Below are 18482 nucleotides of genomic sequence, written 5' to 3'. Positions count from 1 at the left end.
ATACTTTGTTTTTTGATTATTATTGCTTTTCTGTTTAGCCTGGTTGATAATTTAAATTTTACTGTACATATGGATATGTTATCTTGATTATTTTGATGTGTTTTTCTCTGTTGTTCATTTTCAATAATAATTAATAAAAAGATTTAAAAAGCAAGAAAAGGGTTTGATGAGCCATCAAACAGGTCATTCTAGCAGTAGGTCAGATTGACTGTTGGGACCTCGTCAAGCAGTATTTCATATACAAATTTGGTTTATGTGTCTGCACCTTATGGGCCCTGCACATCACACTGGTGAGGGAAATGATGGGGTTGACTGTTTAGCAACACAACCTGTTAAAAGTTCAACTGTGGATATAGACCTTCCACTTAGCAAATCTTAGCTTAGGGGTTAGTAGTGTTAAGAGTTAGGGACTTATGGCAAGACTTGTAGGATACAGGACAGGCACCTTCACGGAATACATAAACCAATCGGGTTTATGGAAGAAGGGCCAAAAATAAGAATGGAAGAAATGATATTGACACGACTTAGAAATGCCCACATGATGTTTAATTATGCCTTGTATCTAACTGGAAAACATCATTCTGTGTCGTGTACATTTTGTCATTATGAAACTGGTAAACACATACTATTTCAGTGTGAAGCAGATATGGCTGAAAAAAAATCAAATGCAGTCTCCAGTACAATCTTTGGTGGGGTTGGTGGTTTTCAGATAAAAACTTTATTAAGTTAAGGGACTGACTTTAAATTAATTCACAGTATTGAACGGGCAAAGGCATATAATAACGGTAGCGTCACAATTATATTGGGGACATCAATATGCAAAGGGTTGGGAAAATCAGGTTGTTGTTAGATCACGATAGGGCATTTGTTGAATGCCGACGAGATGGCTTTGTAAAGCAGCTTGTGTTTGGGCCTACTTGTGGGAAAGGCCATCTAAGATTGGGTGTTGTGTACTAACCCTGATCATCTCCAGGAGCTGAAAGTAAAGCAACCGTTCGGAGGCAGTGATTATAATATAATTGAATTAATTCTGCAATTTGAGAGGGAGAAGCCCAAGTCACATGTATCAGTCTCACAATGGAATACAGGGAATTACAAAGGCATGAGAGAGGAGCTTGCCCAGGTGAATTGGAGAGGGATACTGCGGGGATGATGGCTGAACAGAGGTGGCTGACGTATCTAGGAATAGAATACAAGGCACAGGAGAGACATGTCCCACAGAAGAATTTCTCAGATGGCAGCGGTGGGAATCCATGGCTGACAAGGGAAGTTAAGGACTGTGTATTACCTAAGCAAATGGCATATAAGGGAGCAAAGGTGCGTGGGATGTTGGATTATTGGGATGCTCTTAAAATCTAGAGGGAGTACAAAGAAGGTTCACCAGATTGATTCCTGGGATGGCAGGACTTTCATATGAAGAAAGACTGGATGAACTAGGCTTATACTCGTTGGGATTTAGAAGATTGAGGGGGATCTGATTGAAACGTATAAAATCCTAAAGGGATTGGACAGGCTAGATGCAGGAAGATTGTTCCCAATGTTGGGAAAGTCCAGAACGAGGGGTGACAGTTTGAGGATAAAGGGGAAGCCTTTCAGGACCGAGATTAGGAAAAACTTCTTCACACAGAGAGTGGTGAATCTGTGGAATTCTCTGCCACAGGAAACAGTAGAGGCCAGTTCATTGGCTATATTTAAGAGGGAGTTAGATATGGCCCTTGTGGCTACGGGGATCAGGGGGTATGGAGGGGTTCTGCGTTGGATGATCAGCCATGATCATAATAAATGGCGGTGCAGGCTCGAGGGGCCGAATGGTCTACTCCTGCACCTATTTTCTATGTTTCGATGTTGCTAAAAGGCAACAAAAAAGCCATAAGAATGTTAAAGATGAAATATGAGGCAAACTAGCCAATAACATAAAGCAGTATACTAAAAGTTCATTTTCAGTTACATGAAGAGTGAAAGGGAGATGAGAGTTGATATTGGATTGGAAAATGATGCTGGTGAGGTAGTGATGGGGACAAAGAAATGTCAGATGAACTTAATGAACACTTTGTATCAATCTTCACTGTCTTTTCCTGTCAGCACCGCCCCACTTGTCACATTTAACCAGTCTCAGTGCGGGTGGACTTTCCCAGTCAGCACCGCCCCACTGGTCACATTTAACCTGTCTCAGTGCAGGTGGACTGTAGGACCCGGGGGAGCTCAGAACCCGCCGCCCCGCGGCTGCGGCTGAATCCGCGGTGTTTCTGTTCCGTTGTCGGATGTGGTGAACGAGTTAAAATTAACGGATCGATAATTCTCATCTCGTGTTTATTTCACTCTCCACACATTTATATTTACAAGGGACTTTACTCCTGACGCCGGTCCCGGGACCCGACCCGTTTACAGACCCGGAGCGGAACCGGAGTAGATTCTCAGCCACCGGTTTCCATCCCAAGTCATGAAGAAAGGATAAAGTTTCCCCGTGAATTTATTCCCAGTGAAGGTGTGGAGATGGGACTTGGTCTCCGCGTTGTAAACTGAAACTGTCCCGGACGGGTAACTGAGATAAACTCCCACCCTCCCGGGGATGGGACCGGCAGGGAGACGGGACTCAGGGGAGATGATCACGTCACAATCCCGATGTAACACGTCATCAACCCGCGCGATGACCCAGAATCCGGTCTCCGGACTCAGTCCGACCCGTCCCTTCCTCTCCACAGACTCTGCGGCGACTCCCAGACACCAGTCCCGATTCCCCGTCACCTCCACCTCCCAGTAATGTCTCCCCGATGTGAATCCCATTGATCCCAGCACACAAGCCCTGTTTGTGAATCTCTTCCCGGTGTCAGGGAGATTCCTCCTGGTCTCGGTCCATCTCACACTCTTCCGATCCTCAGACACCTCGAGACACGGATTCGCCGTTTCCACATCCAGGGTGACAGAGACTGGGGGGAGAAGCAGAGAATTAGAGAGTCCCCGAGGACCGGGGGGAGACTCGGGCAGCGCGGCCCCGGGGATTGGGGGGAGACTCGGGCAGCGTGGCCCCGGGGATCGGGGGGAGACTCGGGCAGCGCGGCCCCGGGGATCGGGGGGCGACTCGGGCAGCGCGGCCCCGGAGATCGGGGGAAAGGCCGCTAGGCCTCAGGCGCGGTCTGGTGGCCGACACGAACCTTTCCCGTGGTTTGACCGAACGAAACCGGGTGGACAACTAATGTCTCCCCAAGGACTTTCTGCTGGACGGAGAGCAGAGATTTCCCGATCAAACAGACACAAAATGCTGCAGGAACCGAGCGGGTCAGGCAGGAGGTGTGGAGAGAGATGGACAGTCTACGGTTCAGGTCGACATCTTCCCTCAAGGATAGAAATAAATAGACAGCAGAAACGAGTGCAGGAAAGGGGTGGATTAAGATGGGAAAGGGGTGGGTGAATAGATTTAAACTGGAGGTCACGGAGGCCCATCGGCCCAACTCGTTTGTGCTGACCAACTTGCTCTAGTGAGCTAGTCCCATTTGCCCATTATTCCTTTCACCTTTTCTTATCCACGTCCCTGCCAAGATGTATTTTAAAACATTCTCCCTGTACCCATCTCTACAGTTGATCAAGGGCCCGGTGTAAACAGAGATAACCCTCTTCCCTGTCCACTATACCATGAATTTTAGTGTCATTAACAAACCTCCTAACTATGTCACCGACATTATCATCCAAATCATAAATAGGAATGACATACAACCCCAGCCCCAGCACCGACCTCTGCAGGTCACAGGCCTCCAGTCCTCTGTGTTTAAGAGACACTTGGACAGACACTTGAATTGGCAAGGCAGAGAAGGAGACTGACCTAATGCTGGCCAATGGGATGAATGTAGATGGGTAAATAGGTTAGCACGAAGGTGATGGGTCGAAAGGCACATTTCTATGCTGTACGACGATGGCTCTGTGATTTTAAATGCACTGAATGTCTGTTAGCCCACTCCCACCCATGCCGTGCAGAAAATCCCAAAGAGACAGTAACCCCTGAACCTTGACACATCAGACAGAGGAAACATCCTCACTCTATTCTGCCTGTTGACTCCTGGAGGAATTTTGTGTTTCCCTGAGATCTCCTCTCATTCTTCTGAACAGGGAACAGGGAACATAGAACAGTACAGCACAGGAACAGGCCCTTCATTCAATGTTAACATTCATTTGTGAGTATGAAGTGAGGGAGTGTGAAGGTTCGAAACAGTAAAGAAGGTGATAATGGGAGCCGAGCAACACACACACAAAATGCTGGTGAATGCAGCAGGCCAGGCAGCATCTACAGGAATAAGTACAGTCGACGTTTCAGGCCGAGACCCTTCGTCAGGACTAACTGAAAGAAGAGCTAGTAAGAGATTTGAAAGTGGCAGGGGGAGGGGAGATCCAAAATGATAGGAGAAGACAGGAAGGGAAGGGATGGAGCCAAGAGCTGGACAGTTGATTGGCAAAAGGGGATACAGAGATGAAGAAGGGAGAGGATCGTGGGACGGGAACCTTATCGAGAAAGGAAGGGGGAGGGGAGCACCAGAGGAAGATGGAGAGCAGGCAAGGTGTTATTGTGAGAGGGACAGAGAGAGAAGGGAAAAAAGGATAAAAAAAGCTGTTGAGCTTGCTGAACTTAACACTGACTCAAACTGCAACTAACCATTAGGGAATCCTGCACAAGGACACCCAAGTCCCTTCTGCACCTCTGATTTTTGAATTTTCTCACTGTTTACAAAATCGTCTATGCCTTTATTCCACCTGCCAAATTGCATGCACGACTTCCCTACTCGATAATCCATCTATCACATCTTTGTCCATTTTCGAATCTGTCTCTGTCCTTCCCCAGACTCTGAGCTTCTGCACCACTACCTTCCCCTTCACCTAACTTCATATCATCTGCAAACTTGGCCACAAAGGCAACAATTCTGTCATCCAAATCATTCTTTGTCTATCTCAGCTTTGTGTTCTTTGAAGAATTCCAACAGACTTGTCGGGCAAGATTTCCCCTTCAGGGAAGGCACGCTGTCTTTGCCCTATTTTATCATGTGCCTCCATGTACCCAAAAGCAGTTCCATTAATACTGGACTCCAGCATCTTTCCAAGCTCACCACATCCAGACTAACTCACCTGTAATTTTCTTTCCTCAGCTGCTCTCCCGTCATAAAGAGTGAAGTGACCTTTGCAATTTCCATTCGTCTTGAATGTCCAATTATCTAGTGATTCCTGAAAGATCATTACTAATGCCCCCATATTCTCTTCAGCTAACTCTTTCCGAACACTGGGGTGTAGTCCATCTGGTCCAGCTACCTTCAGACCTTCAATCTTCCCACGCACTTTCTCCTCAGCAACATCAACAACACTCAATTCTGTCCCCAGACACTCTCACATTTCTGACACACAGCTGGTATCTTCCACAGTGAGGATTGACACAAAATATTAAATAAGTACTTCGACAATGTATTTTGTCACATGTCTCCTCTCCAGTGTCACTTTCTTGGGGTCCAATATCCACTCTTGCCTCTCTTTTACTCTTTAGAGTTTTGTGTCCTCTTGAGTATTGTAGGCAAACTTTCCCTCATATCTCATTTTCTCTCCTTCGGGCTTTGTAATTGCTTTCTGTTGATTATCAAAATCTCCTCAATACTTCAACATCCTGCTAATTTTTGCTCTATTGTATGCCCTCTCTTTCACTTTTATGCTGTCTTTGACTTCCCTTGTTAAACAAGGTTGCCACATCCTCCGTTGATAATACTCCTCCGTCTTTGGGATCTATCTATCCAAATTGCCCCCAGAAATTCCAGTCTTTGTTGTTCTGCAATCATCCCTGCTGGTGACCCCTCCCAATCTACTTTGGTCAGCTCTTCCCTCATGCCTCTGTAACTAACTTTACTCCACTCTAATACCAATACATCTGACTTTATCTCCCTCTCAAACTTCAGGATGAATTCTATCATTTTATGATCACTGCTTCCTAAAGATTCTTTTCCCTTAGTCTCCCAAATCATAATCACTATAGAAACTCTACTCTAGAATTGCCTTTCTCCCATTGGGCTCAACCAGAAGTGGTTCTAAAAAGCTATTTTGGGGACATTCTACAAATTCCCTCTCTTGGGATGCAGCACCAACATGATTTTCCCAATCTACCTCCATGTTGAAATCCCCCATTTCGACTGTCACATTGCATTTTTTTTCCATTTCCTAGTGTAATTTGTATCCCATTTCGACCCTGGTTACTATTTGGAGGTCTGTATATAATTACCATCAGGGTCTTCGTACCCTTGCAGTTTTTAACTCTACCCACAATGACTCAACATATTCCAACCCTATGTCACCTCTCGCTGAGGATTTCATTTCATTTTTTACAACAGAGCCTCCCCATCCCCTCTGCCTACCTGCCTGTCCTTTGAATACAAGGTGTATCCTTGGATGTTGGGCTTCAACCAGCATCTCCTTTCAGCCACAACTCAGTGACGTCAACAACGTTATACCTGCCAATCTCTACCTGTGCTACAACATCATCTACCTTATTCCGTATACTGGAGCATTCAAATATAACACCTTCAGTCCTGTATTCATCAGCCTATTCGACACTGTCCACAGGAACTTAAGCAAGGTCTTTGATGTCGATGATAGACCACAGTTCGGGTATTGTCTGCATTTCCACTTCCCCGAATATAGTGAAAGATAGAAACACAGAAAACATAGAACACAATACAGGCCCTTCGGCCCACAAAGCTGTGTCGAACATGTCCCTACCTTAGAACTACCTAGGCCTTACCCATGATCCTCTATTTTTATAAGCTCCATGTAGCCATTCATGAGTCTCTTAAAAGACCCTGTCGTTTCCGGCTGCAGCACCACCACCAGCAGCCCGGTCCGCGCACTCACCATTCTCTGCATAAAAAACATACCTCCGACATCTCTGTATCTCCTTCCAAGCACCTTCAAACTATGCCCTCTCATGCTAGCCATTTCAGCCCTGGGAAAAAGCCTCTGACTGTCCACACGATCAATGCCTCTCATTATCTTGTACACCTCTATCAGGTCACCTCTCATCCTCCGTCGTTCCAAGGAGAAAAGGCCGAGTTCACTCAACCTATTCTCATAAGGCATACCGTCCCCGACCCCCAGCAAAAACAGGCAACATCCGTGTAAATCTCCTCTGCACTCTTTCTATTGGTTTCCACGTCCTTCCTGTAGTTGTAGTGAGGTGACCAGGATTGAGCACAGTACTCCAAGTGGGGTCTGACCAGGGTCCTATATAGCTGCAACATTACCTCTCGGTTCTTATCCTTGCCATAGAGGGAGTACAAAGAAGGTTCACCAGATTGATTCCTGGGATGGCAAGACTTTCATATGAAGAAAGACTGGATGAACTGGGCTTGTACTCGTTGGAATTTAGAAGATTGAGGGGGGATCTGATTGAAACGTATAAGATCCTAAAGGGATTGGACAGGCTAGATGCAGGAAGATTGTTGAGGCCAGTTCATTGGCTATATTTAAGAGGGAGTTAGATATGGCCCTTGTGGCTACGTGGGTCAGGGGGTATGGAGGGAAGGCTGGAGCGGGGTTCTGAGTTGGATAATCAGCCATGATCATAATAAATGGCGGTGCAGGCTCGAAGGTCCGAATGGCCTACTCCTGCACCTATTTTCTATGTTTCTATGTTTCTATGTTAAACTCAATCCCACGATTGATGAAGGCCAGTGCACCGTATGCCTTTTAACCACAGAGTCAACCCGTGTTGGGCATCATTACACTGGACAGGAAGATTCAGGAGGATGTTACCAGGACTGGGGGGCTTGGATTAAAAGCGGAGAGTGGTTAAGCTTGGGCTATTTAGCTGTAGTGTAGGATGTTGAGGGATGACCCCTTATCGAGGTAAATACATTCATAACGGGCTGAGATAAAGTGAGTCTTTTTCTGAGAAATAGGAGTACAGAACCAGAGGGCTCAGATTGAAAGTGAGTGGGGAAGATTTTATGAGGGATCTGTGGGGTAACATTCTCACAGAGAGGGAGGTGGGCAGATGGAATTTGCTGTCAGATGCTGTAGAAACAGGTAAAATTAAAATATTTTAAGATGAAGTTACACAGGTACATAGATAGGAAATGGTTAGATGGATGTGGGACAAACACACACAAACGGGACATGCTCAGGAAGACATCTCAGTCTGCAGATGGATGAAGTGGGCCGTGGGTTCAATATCCGTCAAACCCTCCCAGATCATCCTCCTGAGGAATCTCACCCTGGAGTCTGTCTGTGAACTGTTGATGTGACATCACGTCAGAGGGCAGCTCAATGCACAGAACAGACTGGGTAAGGACGGCAGATTTCATTCCTAAGTCAGAACGTGGGCCTATTTCTTTGGCCATGTGCCACACTCAGATATTGTGTGTGTATGTGTGTGTGTTGATTGTGGTAAATATCAGTGTGTTTGTGCACATTGAAGTATTTCTATGTTACAGTGTGTCATCACATGTCTGGTGTGTGCTGACAATGTGTGACATGTGTGAGTTGTTTAAGCAAATAAATTACCGTGTCTGAAGAGAATAGTTTCTAGGTTACTGAAGGAAATATCAACGTACATTGCTGCGTCTCTGACTACAATCTGCCAATCCTTCCTGTGTATGTGTGTGTCGGGCTGTTTTGCCAGTCTGGTTATGCTGTGTGTGCTTCTCCTGAGATGAAATCCTGAACAATGTCAATGCTGGCTGGGTTGTCCGGGCTCGTTCCCACAATGCTTCAATGTTGTGGTCTGATAACCATAAGCTCATAAATTATAGGAGCAGAATTTGGCCATTTGGCCCACTGTGACTGCTCCACCATTCAATCATGGCTGATCCTTTTCATCTCCTCCTCAGCCCCACTCCCCGGCCTTCTCGCCACAACCTCTGATACTGTGTGCAATCTAGAACCTGTCAAGCTCAGCCTTAAATATGCCCAACGACCTGGCCTCCACGGCTGCCTGTGGTAACAAGTTCTGCAAATTCACCACCCTCTGGCTAAAGAAATTTCTCTGCGTCTCTGTTTTTAAATAAGACGCCCCTGTATCTTGAGGCTGTGCCCTCTTGTCCCAGACTCCCCCACCATGGGAAACATCCTTCCCACATCTATTCTGTCTTGGCCTTCCGACATTCAAAAGGTTTCAGTGAGATCCCCCATCATCTTTCTAAATTCCAGTGAGTACAGGCACAGAGCTATCAAACGTTTCAAGTCTGATAACCCTTTCATTCCCAGAATCATCCTTGTGAACCTCCTCTGAACCCTCTACGATGCCAGCACATCTTTTCTCAGATGAGGAGCCCAAAACTGTTCACAATGCTCAAGGTGAGGCCTCACCATTGCCTTATAAACCCTCAGCATCACATCCCTGCTCCTGTATACTAAACTCCTGGAACTGAATGCTAACATTGCATTTACCTTCCTCACAACTGACTCTACCTGCAAGTTAACCTTCAGGGTGTTCTGTAGAAACACTCCCACATCCATCTGCATCTCAGATTTTTGAATTGTCTCCCCATTTTAAATAATCTGCATATTATGTCTCCTACCAAAGTGCATGACCATGAATTTCCCAGCATCGTGTATCATTTGCCACTTTCTTGCCCAGTCTCCTCATCCAAGTCCTTTGAAGCCTACCTGTTTCCTCAACACTACTGGCCCCTTCACCAATCTTATTATATGCCAACGCGTCCTATCTTGTCCAGTATCACCAAGTATTCCATAACCTCATACTTAACAATTGACACTAATGTCTTCCCACCCACAGAGGTGAGGCTAGCTGGTCTATAACTTCATTTCTGCTGCCTTCCTCATGACTAAGAGTTGGGTGACATTTGTAATTTCCAGTCCTCTGACACCACACCAGAGTCCAATGATTTTTGAAAGATCATTTCAAATGCCTCCACAATGTCTACCGTTACCTCTTTCAGAACACTAGGGTGCAGTTCATCTGGTCTGAGTGACTTATGTACCTTTAGGCCTTTCAGCTCTTTGAGCACCTTCTCCTTTCTAACAGTAACTGCACTCACTTCTCTTCCCTCGCACCCTTCAGCACCTGGCACAGTGCCAGTGTCTTCCACAGTGAAGACTGATGAAAATACTCATTTAGTTCATCTATCATCTCTTTGTCCCCTGTTATTATATATCCAGCCTCATTTTCTAGTGGTCCTATATCCACTCTCATCTCTATTTTATTTTTTCACAATACTTGAAAATCAATTTGATATTGTTTGTTTGTTTGACCTGCTGCGTTCGCCAGCAACTTTGATGTGTGTTGCTTGATATTGTTTGCTTACTTGTTTTATAAAGACAGGTGTGTAAAAAGGGCCTGAAGGATCATTGGAGACCCAAGTCACCCCAACAACAAACTGTACCAGTCGCTACCATACAGGAACTGGTTCCGCAGCATAAAAGCCAGAACCAACAGGGTCCGGAGACAGCTTCTTCCACCAGGCTATCAGACTGATTAACTCGTGCTGAGACAACTGTATTTCTATGTTATATTGACTGGAATGTTATACATATTATTTTTCATAAATTACTATAAACTGCACATTTAGACGGAAGATTTTTCCTGCTCGTTTATAGAAAGGATGTAAGTAATAAAGTCAATTCAATTCAATTCCATATTTCATTTTTCCCCTCCCAATCATTTTTTTCAGTTCCTCTCAGTAGGTATTTAAAAGCCTCCCAATTCTCTGTCTTCCTATTAATTTTCACTTTGTTGTATGCCCACTCTTTTGCATTTACATCAGCATTATCAGCCACGATTGTACTATTTTGTCATTTGAGTATTTATTTACTTTTGGAATATATCTATCCTTCACCTTCCTCATTTTCCCAGAATCTGATATCATTTGTGCTCTGCTGTCATTCTGGACAACATCTCCCCCCAATTTACTTTGGCCGGCTCCTCTGTCAGACCACTGTAATTTCTTTTACTCCTCTGGAATACTACAACGTCAGACTTTACTTTTTCCTTATCAAATCTCAAGTTGAACTCAGTCATGTTGTGAGCACGGCCTCCTCAGGTTTTTTTCCTAAGATATCACCTCTGGTTCAATACATAACATCCAATCCAGTAGAGCTGTTCCCCGAGTTGGCTCAATGATAAACTGCACTAAAAAGTTATCACATGGCATTCAACAAATTCACTCTCTTGAGATCCATTATCAATCTAATTTTCCCAATTGACCTGCTTGTTGAATTCTCCCATGACTATTGTAACATTGTCTGTTTCATTGGCCTTCTCTATTTCCAGTTGTAATCTGTGGTCCACATCCAGCTACTGTTGGGATCCTGTATATGACTGTCATCAGTGTCATTTTCACTTCTGAATTTCCTTCACTCAACCCACAAGGAATCAACATCTTCCAATCCTATGTTACATCTTTCTATTGATTTACCAGGAGAGCCATTTCACCCCCTCTGCCTACCTTCCTATACCACCCATACAATGTGTAACCTTGGACATTCATCTCCCAACTACAACCATCCTTCAGCCATGATTGGCAACAACATCATACCTGACAATCTGTAATCGAGCAACAAGATCATCCACCTTATTTCTCACACTCCATGCATTGAGATATAACACTTTGGGTACTGTATTTCCTATCCTTTTTCATTCTGCATCCCTAATGCACTGATACTCACCCAGCTGGCTGCAGTTTTGTCCTCGTATCTGGCTGCCCCATCTGACAGTCTGACTGCACACTATCTTTGCATTTTTACCATCAATCCTACCCCTTCACTCGTTCCTAACCACCCCCCCCCCCAACAAATTAGTTTAAACCCTCCCCAACAGCTCTATCAAACCTCCCTGTGAGAATATTGTTCTCCCTCGGGTCCAGGTGCAACCCATCCCTTTTGAGCAGGTCATTTCTCCACCAGAAAAGATCCCAATGATCCAAAAACCTGAAGCCCTGCCCCCTGCACCAGCTTCTCAGGCATGCTTTAATCTGCCAAATTATCCTGCTCCTACCCTCACCAGCACGTCGCACAGGCAGCAGTCCAGAAATTATAAACCTGAAGGTACTGCTTCTGAGCTTTCCACCAAGCTCTCCAAATTCTATTTTCAGGACCTCTTTGTTTTTACTTCCAATGTCATTGGTCCCGAAATATACCGATATATCCAGCTGTTTTCCCTCACTCTCTAAAATGCTGCAGGCACGATCCGAAGCATCCCTGATTCTGGCACCTAGGAGGCAACATACCATTCGGGTGTCCCACTCACATCCACAGATTCTCCTGTCTGTTCCCCGACTGAGTCCCCAATCACTACCGCTCCCCTCTTTTCCCTCGAACAACAGTGAGAGTTGCAGATCCAGAAGGGGAAAGACCTGCGTCAATCAGAGTCTGCACTCACAGCGCACAAAGGACTTGTGCATTTTTCTGACAAGCCCGGTGACCACAGCCCACTTTTATTCCCTGCAATATCATCAAGCCAGTATTAATTTCTCAGCTCCTGTGGTAGGATTCAAACTCATGTCTAGGTGTGTTAGTGCAGTGGCCTGGGATCGGGACACAGTGGTTCATCTGCCTGTCTCGTGTATTGGTTGTATTGTGGCCCTGTGCTGGTGTCTTCAGGGGTCTGACATCTCCAGCTGACCATGTGACAGTGACGCCCCCCCCCCGTCGGTGGGGTTGATGTGGAATAGACTTCAGTTCCACTTCAACCCAATATTACAGCAATCTTTGCCTCAAAATTGAACTTAATTGTGATCTCACAAACAAGTAGAAATGAATCTTTGTGAGTTTTACCTCGATTAATGGCATCAAGTGTTTCTCTCAGCATTGTGTTCAGCAAATAGAGGTGATCAAATTTTTCCACCGGTAGGGCCTCATCTGTCACTGACAATTCCGGGACATCATCATTAATCCTGTAAATAGTAAACTGATGGTGATAAACTGCTATTCTAAACTATTTTACAAATCCATACAGGGTTTCAGTAAAGAGCATGTCCTTCCTCCTGTTCTGACGAGCTTCCTCCTGAAAGAAATAAAACACAAATCTGAATAGACTGAGACTCTCGACATCCTGAATTTCATCCAAACCATTACAAGGTGTTGAAAATTCCCACTCCTGCAGTCATTCACACACACAGACAATACAGAACCAGGGGTTGAAAATTCCCACTCCTGCAGTCACTCACACACACAGACAATACAGAACCAGGGGTTGAAAATTCCCACTCCTGCAGCCACTCACACACACACACAGACAATACAGAACCAGGGGTTGAAAATTCCCACTCCTGCAGTCACTCACACAGACAGACAATACAGAACCAGGGGTTGAAAATTCCCACTCCTGCAGTCATTCACACACACAGACAATACAGAACCAGGTGTTGAAAATTCCCACTCCTGCAGTCATTCACACACACAGACAGTACAGAACCAGGGGTTGAAAATTCCCACTCCTGCAGTCACTCACACACACAGACACAATACAGAACCAGGGGTTGAAAATTCCCACTCCTGCAGTCATTCACACACACAGACAGTACAGAACCAGGAGTTGAAAATTCCCACTCCTGCAGTCACTCACACACACAGACAATACAGAACCAGGGGTTGAAAATTCCCACTCCTGCAGTCACTCACACACACAGACAATACAGAACCAGGGGTTGAAAATTCCCACTCCTGCAGTCACTCACTCACACACACAGACAATGCAGAACCAGGGGTTAAATTACAGGGTATTTCTCTGAAAGCTGGGCCATTACTGAGAGGATGAAACTTGCAAGGAAGACAGGACACGTCATGCATTTTCATCTGGATGAAGCGTTAGAATGATGAGATGGGCGAACTCAAATCAGTGATGGATTTGATAATGAATCCGATAAGAAATTTAGTGAAGAGGATGTGGAACTCACTGGCACAGGAGTGGTTGAAGCGGAACAGCAGAGATTGAATGTCACGGGTAAACTAGATAAACAGATGAGGGACCGTGGAGATCAGAGCACTGTCGCTGGGTGTGGTGGATAGGTGGGAAGAGGCTTGTGAAGCAGTGAAATTGATAGCAGAATATGGACCGAATGGCTTGTTTATGATGGAGAATGGGATGTAATCCCATGTGAAATTTATCTGAAGATGTAGAGTCGGTGAATGTTTCCGTAATCTGGCGGAAACCGGATATAGCGGATAAATCTGATGTGTGGGTCACATTCTTTGCTCTCAGTGATTGACAGAGAGACCCTCACACCCACCGCACCAGACACATTCACAGTCTGTGACTGGAACTGTGTGTCAATGTGAGATTTAGAGAATATTTAATGTGATAATCAAAGACACAATCAGCAGCTCTGCATTATAATCAGAGTAAATCATTTCAGAGAAGATTGGATTCTGTCCTGTGATGTACAGAAGTTGTGGAAGTCCGGTTTTGGGACAATATCAGCACTGAATAGTTGTATCAATTGTCTGGTGAGACAGTTTACTGCCGTTTGTAAATGTTGTGTGTAGGAGCAACACATCTGTTTTCTCTCTGCATTGTATTCTGAGTTACATGGTTATTATGGCAACTAGTCACGTGAGTGGGGTGTGGTAAAAGGAAAAGGTGAGGTATTAGTACTTTGTTCTGGGCTGTTTTGAGCTGTGGACAGATGGATGGCATACCTTTTGTTGACCAATTCATTGCAGCTTAATTTACGATTAATTACACTTAAGTTTCATCGCTTCAAGATTGTATGTTGCTATTGAAGGATCGAATACCTATCTTCGACATTTTGGAACATGATTATTGGAGTGATTGGAAGGTGTAACGTACAAGTATAACAAACTGTGCGAGGTCGCCAGCAGCGGCAACTGATTTGTTAGAAATGGCCACTGTTTACTTCAAATATTCCACTGTTCATTTAGTGTCCTTTGACAGAAATAAATTGAAATATAATCCCTCACCTTGAGAAATATCACACTGTCTTTTCGATCCATCTGTTCCTTTATCTTTGAGATTTCCTCCTGAAGAATCCTAATATTCTTTTGTATCTCTTGAAGATTTTTCTCCATTGGATTTAGAATCCTCGCCTCATCCATCCTGAGATTCCTGAGTAAGCTCTGCTCTTTCTCAGTGATAATCTGGCGCAGTTCAGCAAACTGGGATGTAATGTGGGTCTGAATGCTGTTGGACTGTTCCTGTCGAATGAAAGGTGAAGATCAATGTACCGTATTGCTGTGTTGTATTTGCTTATGACAGTAGGGTGACCATTCGGTCCTTTGAAATCCATGCTAGTTCTGAGAGCATTCCCGTCAACCCCATTCCCTCAAGTTTTCCTGAAACCTATTCCCGCTCATTGACCCATTAACTCCCAGCTGATTCACATACACCCTCCCCCACCTTCACGGGGTTAATTGCAATTAACCATTTTTCCAGTATGTCCTTGGGATGTGTCTGAAACTGTCGTGGTCACAGGGAGAACATGCAAACTCCAGACAGACAGCACCAGAGGTCAGGATCGAACCCAGGTCACTGGAGCTGCGATACTCTGCTATTCCGCATTAAAGGGAGCAAAACTATCGATTAATATCAGAAATTCCGCTCAGGAAGCCTCACCCGAACTCCGGAAATCTTCTCTTTCTGTTGCTGCTCCTTTTCCCGGAAGTCTGATTTCTTTTTTGTGAGAGAGTCTAAGGAAGATTTAAGCTGATCCTGGAAGTCAGAGAGAGAAGGAAAAAGTAACAAAAAAAGATGGATCATAAGAAACAGGTGATCAAACCCGATTATCGCACAAAATGCCGGAGGAACTCAGTGAGTCAGGCAGCATCTATGCAGGGGAAATAAACAGTCGACGTTTCGGGATGAGACCCTTCATTAGGACTGGGAAGGAATGGGGCAGAAGCCAGAATAAAAAGCTTGGGGGTGAGAACCAGCTGACAGGTGACGGGTGAGACGTGAGGGGGAATGTGGGGGAGGTAATGAAGTGAGAAGCTGAGAGGGGACAGGTGGAAGAGGAAAAGAGCTGAAGAAGGATTCTGATATGAAAGGACAATCGACCATGGAAGAAACGGGAGGAACTGGGGCTGTTTGAACCCTGAATGGTGACGAGGGAGTCGGGTGTAGCACTTGTCCTGCTTGCAGGTGTCAATGCCAGGAGGTAGATCAGTGGCGAGGAGCGAGTGGATAAGCGAGTGACATCGAGAGAGATCCCCACAAAGAGCGGAGAGTTGGACAGGACAAGGGAGGATGGGGTGAAAATCAAATTCAGGTTAGTTTTACCTTGTAGATTTTAACAGCTTCTTTAATCGGCATGAAGTGGTGCTTTCAGTGTTTCTGCGCAGCTGCACAGATCAGACAGATCAGTGTCTTGTCCGTCTCACAAAACAGCTTCAGTTCTTCCTCATGTTCCTCGCAGTGAAGTTTACTTTCCTTCCCTTTCCGATTTAGGTTTATATTTCGAGCTTCTTCAGCCAGATTTGCTAAGGCCCGATTTACCCTGAGGGTGCGGTCAGCAAACACCTCCCTACATTCCGCGCAGGAGTTTCTCTCCTCCCTTTCCCAACACCGTGTGATACAAGAGCGACAGAAGTTGTGCCCACACTCCAGTATAACCGGATCGGTGAAGAAATCCAGACAGACGGGACAAATTACCTCTTCGGTCCAGCTCTCGGCCGGTCCTTTCGAAGCCATGTTAACTCGCAGCACTTCCTGATTCAGAATGCTTTCACTTTCGGGGAGCTGCTGATCCCCTGCAGTACCGCGATTGTCCACTACACGCGCTGCAGTCTCAGGGAATTAAAGTGATGTCGCTGTCTGTGGGAAGGAATTGTGGTATCTATATCAGGGAGGGATCAGAAACAGATTAAGCAGGTCTGAACAGAAATGAAAACTTGGCAATGGACTGCCCAAGCCCGGCTGCAAAAGGATGAGGGTCGGGAATGGGGCGAGTAACCCCATGCCGTAAAAACCCAATGAGACAGAAACGTCAACTGAATCTCACAGGCTTCATCCCTGAGATCGGAAGGACCTTCCCTGGGAAGACGATTGTGGTGAAAGGAGAAGCCACAGGGCCGATCAGCCTTCGCCCTGGACAGGGGACTGTGGTGAGCTGCTGGTCGGGGCCTGTGTCCCAGTAGGCACGATGGGCTAAAGAAGAAGCAGGACAGAGATGAAGCCGGAGAGAAGAGCCTGGATCAGTGTGAGGCGGGACTGAAAGGGACAAGCTCTGAAAAGGGAGGCACAAGAGACTGCAGATGCTGGAATCTCGAGTAAGAAACGTGATATTGGAGAAATTCAGCGGGTCAGACAGCATCTGTGGACAGAAATGTACAATCGACATTCCAGGCCGGGATCCTTCATCAGGACTGTCTCAACCCAAAGGGTCGATTGTGAAAAAAGTGCAAAGGTAAACCTGTGCTTTAGAAGCTAAACATGAATGGGTGTGGCCATTCGGCCCCTCACGCCTTTTCTGCCCTTCGTTCAAAACATGCCTGATCTTTGACCTCAGCGCCACTTCCCCACAGTGTTTCCGTCACCGCTGTAGCCCTAAATTTGCCTTTTGAATTTAGAAACATTGTGGAGAAAATGCCACAGATTCACAGCACTCTGGGTGAGGAAATTTCTTCTCATCTCTGTCCTGTGAGCCTGTGTCTGTCTCAGTCAGACCACCTGTTACTTCTCTAATTTTGAGAGAGTCCCAGCCTGTATAATCTCTGCGAGGACACAACCACCCCCACCCCATCAGCCAATCTGGGAAACCTTCTCTTCATTCCCTTCATCCTGAAGGCTGACTCGGGGAGGGAGACCAGACCTGTGCACAGTGCTCCATGTCCGCTCTCACCAGGACCTCATCTGCAGTCGCATGTAAATGTCTGGGCACCCCTGGTCAAAATTTCTGCGACTCTGAATAGTTCAGTGAGTAGAATCTGAATTGATCTCCAACAGTCATAGAATTAAAGATGAAACATTATTTTCAACATTTTAAGCAAGATTAGTGTATTATTTATGTTTTGTACAATTTTAGAGTGAAAAAACTGGAAAGGAGCACCATGCAAAGATTTGAGCTCTCATTTAACTTTTACCAAGGTCTCAGCAGCTTGTTAGGGCTATGGCTTGTCCATGATCATCGGTAGGATAGGCTAGGTTATGCAAATTTCAAAGGTTTATAAATACCCTGAATCCTCAAACCTTGTCCCAACAATCAGCAGCCATGGGCTCCTCTAAGCAGCTGTCTAGCACCCTGAAAATTAAAATAGTTGGTGCCCACAAAGCAGGGGAAGGCTAAAAAAAGATAGCAAAGCGTTTTCAGGTAGCCGTTTCCACAGTTCGATAGATTAGATTAGATTAGATTATGAGGACACGCAGTCCTCTTTTATTGTCATATAGTAATGCACGCATTCAGAAATGATACAATGTTCCTCCGGTGTGATATCACAGAAACACAAGACAAACCAAGACTGAACAACTGACAAAAAACACATAATTATAACATATAGTTACAACAGTGCAAAGCAATACTGTAATTTGATAAAGAACAGACCATGGCACGGTT

The 18482-nt window shown here is 45.3% G+C and overlaps 1 pseudogene; it reads right to left on the bottom strand.

Moving 5' to 3' along the window:
- Positions 1 to 2363: 2363 nt before the first annotated feature.
- LOC140185229 (zinc-binding protein A33-like) lies at positions 2364 to 16621 on the bottom strand (annotated as a pseudogene).
- Positions 16622 to 18482: the final 1861 nt, after the last annotated feature.

The sequence above is a fragment of the Mobula birostris genome, chromosome 20, assembly GCF_030028105.1.
Source record: "Mobula birostris isolate sMobBir1 chromosome 20, sMobBir1.hap1, whole genome shotgun sequence".
Classification (NCBI taxonomy): Eukaryota; Metazoa; Chordata; class Chondrichthyes; order Myliobatiformes; family Myliobatidae; genus Mobula; species Mobula birostris.
Note: the sequence above shows the minus strand (reverse complement) of the source record. Positions and strands in the feature narration are given on the sequence as shown.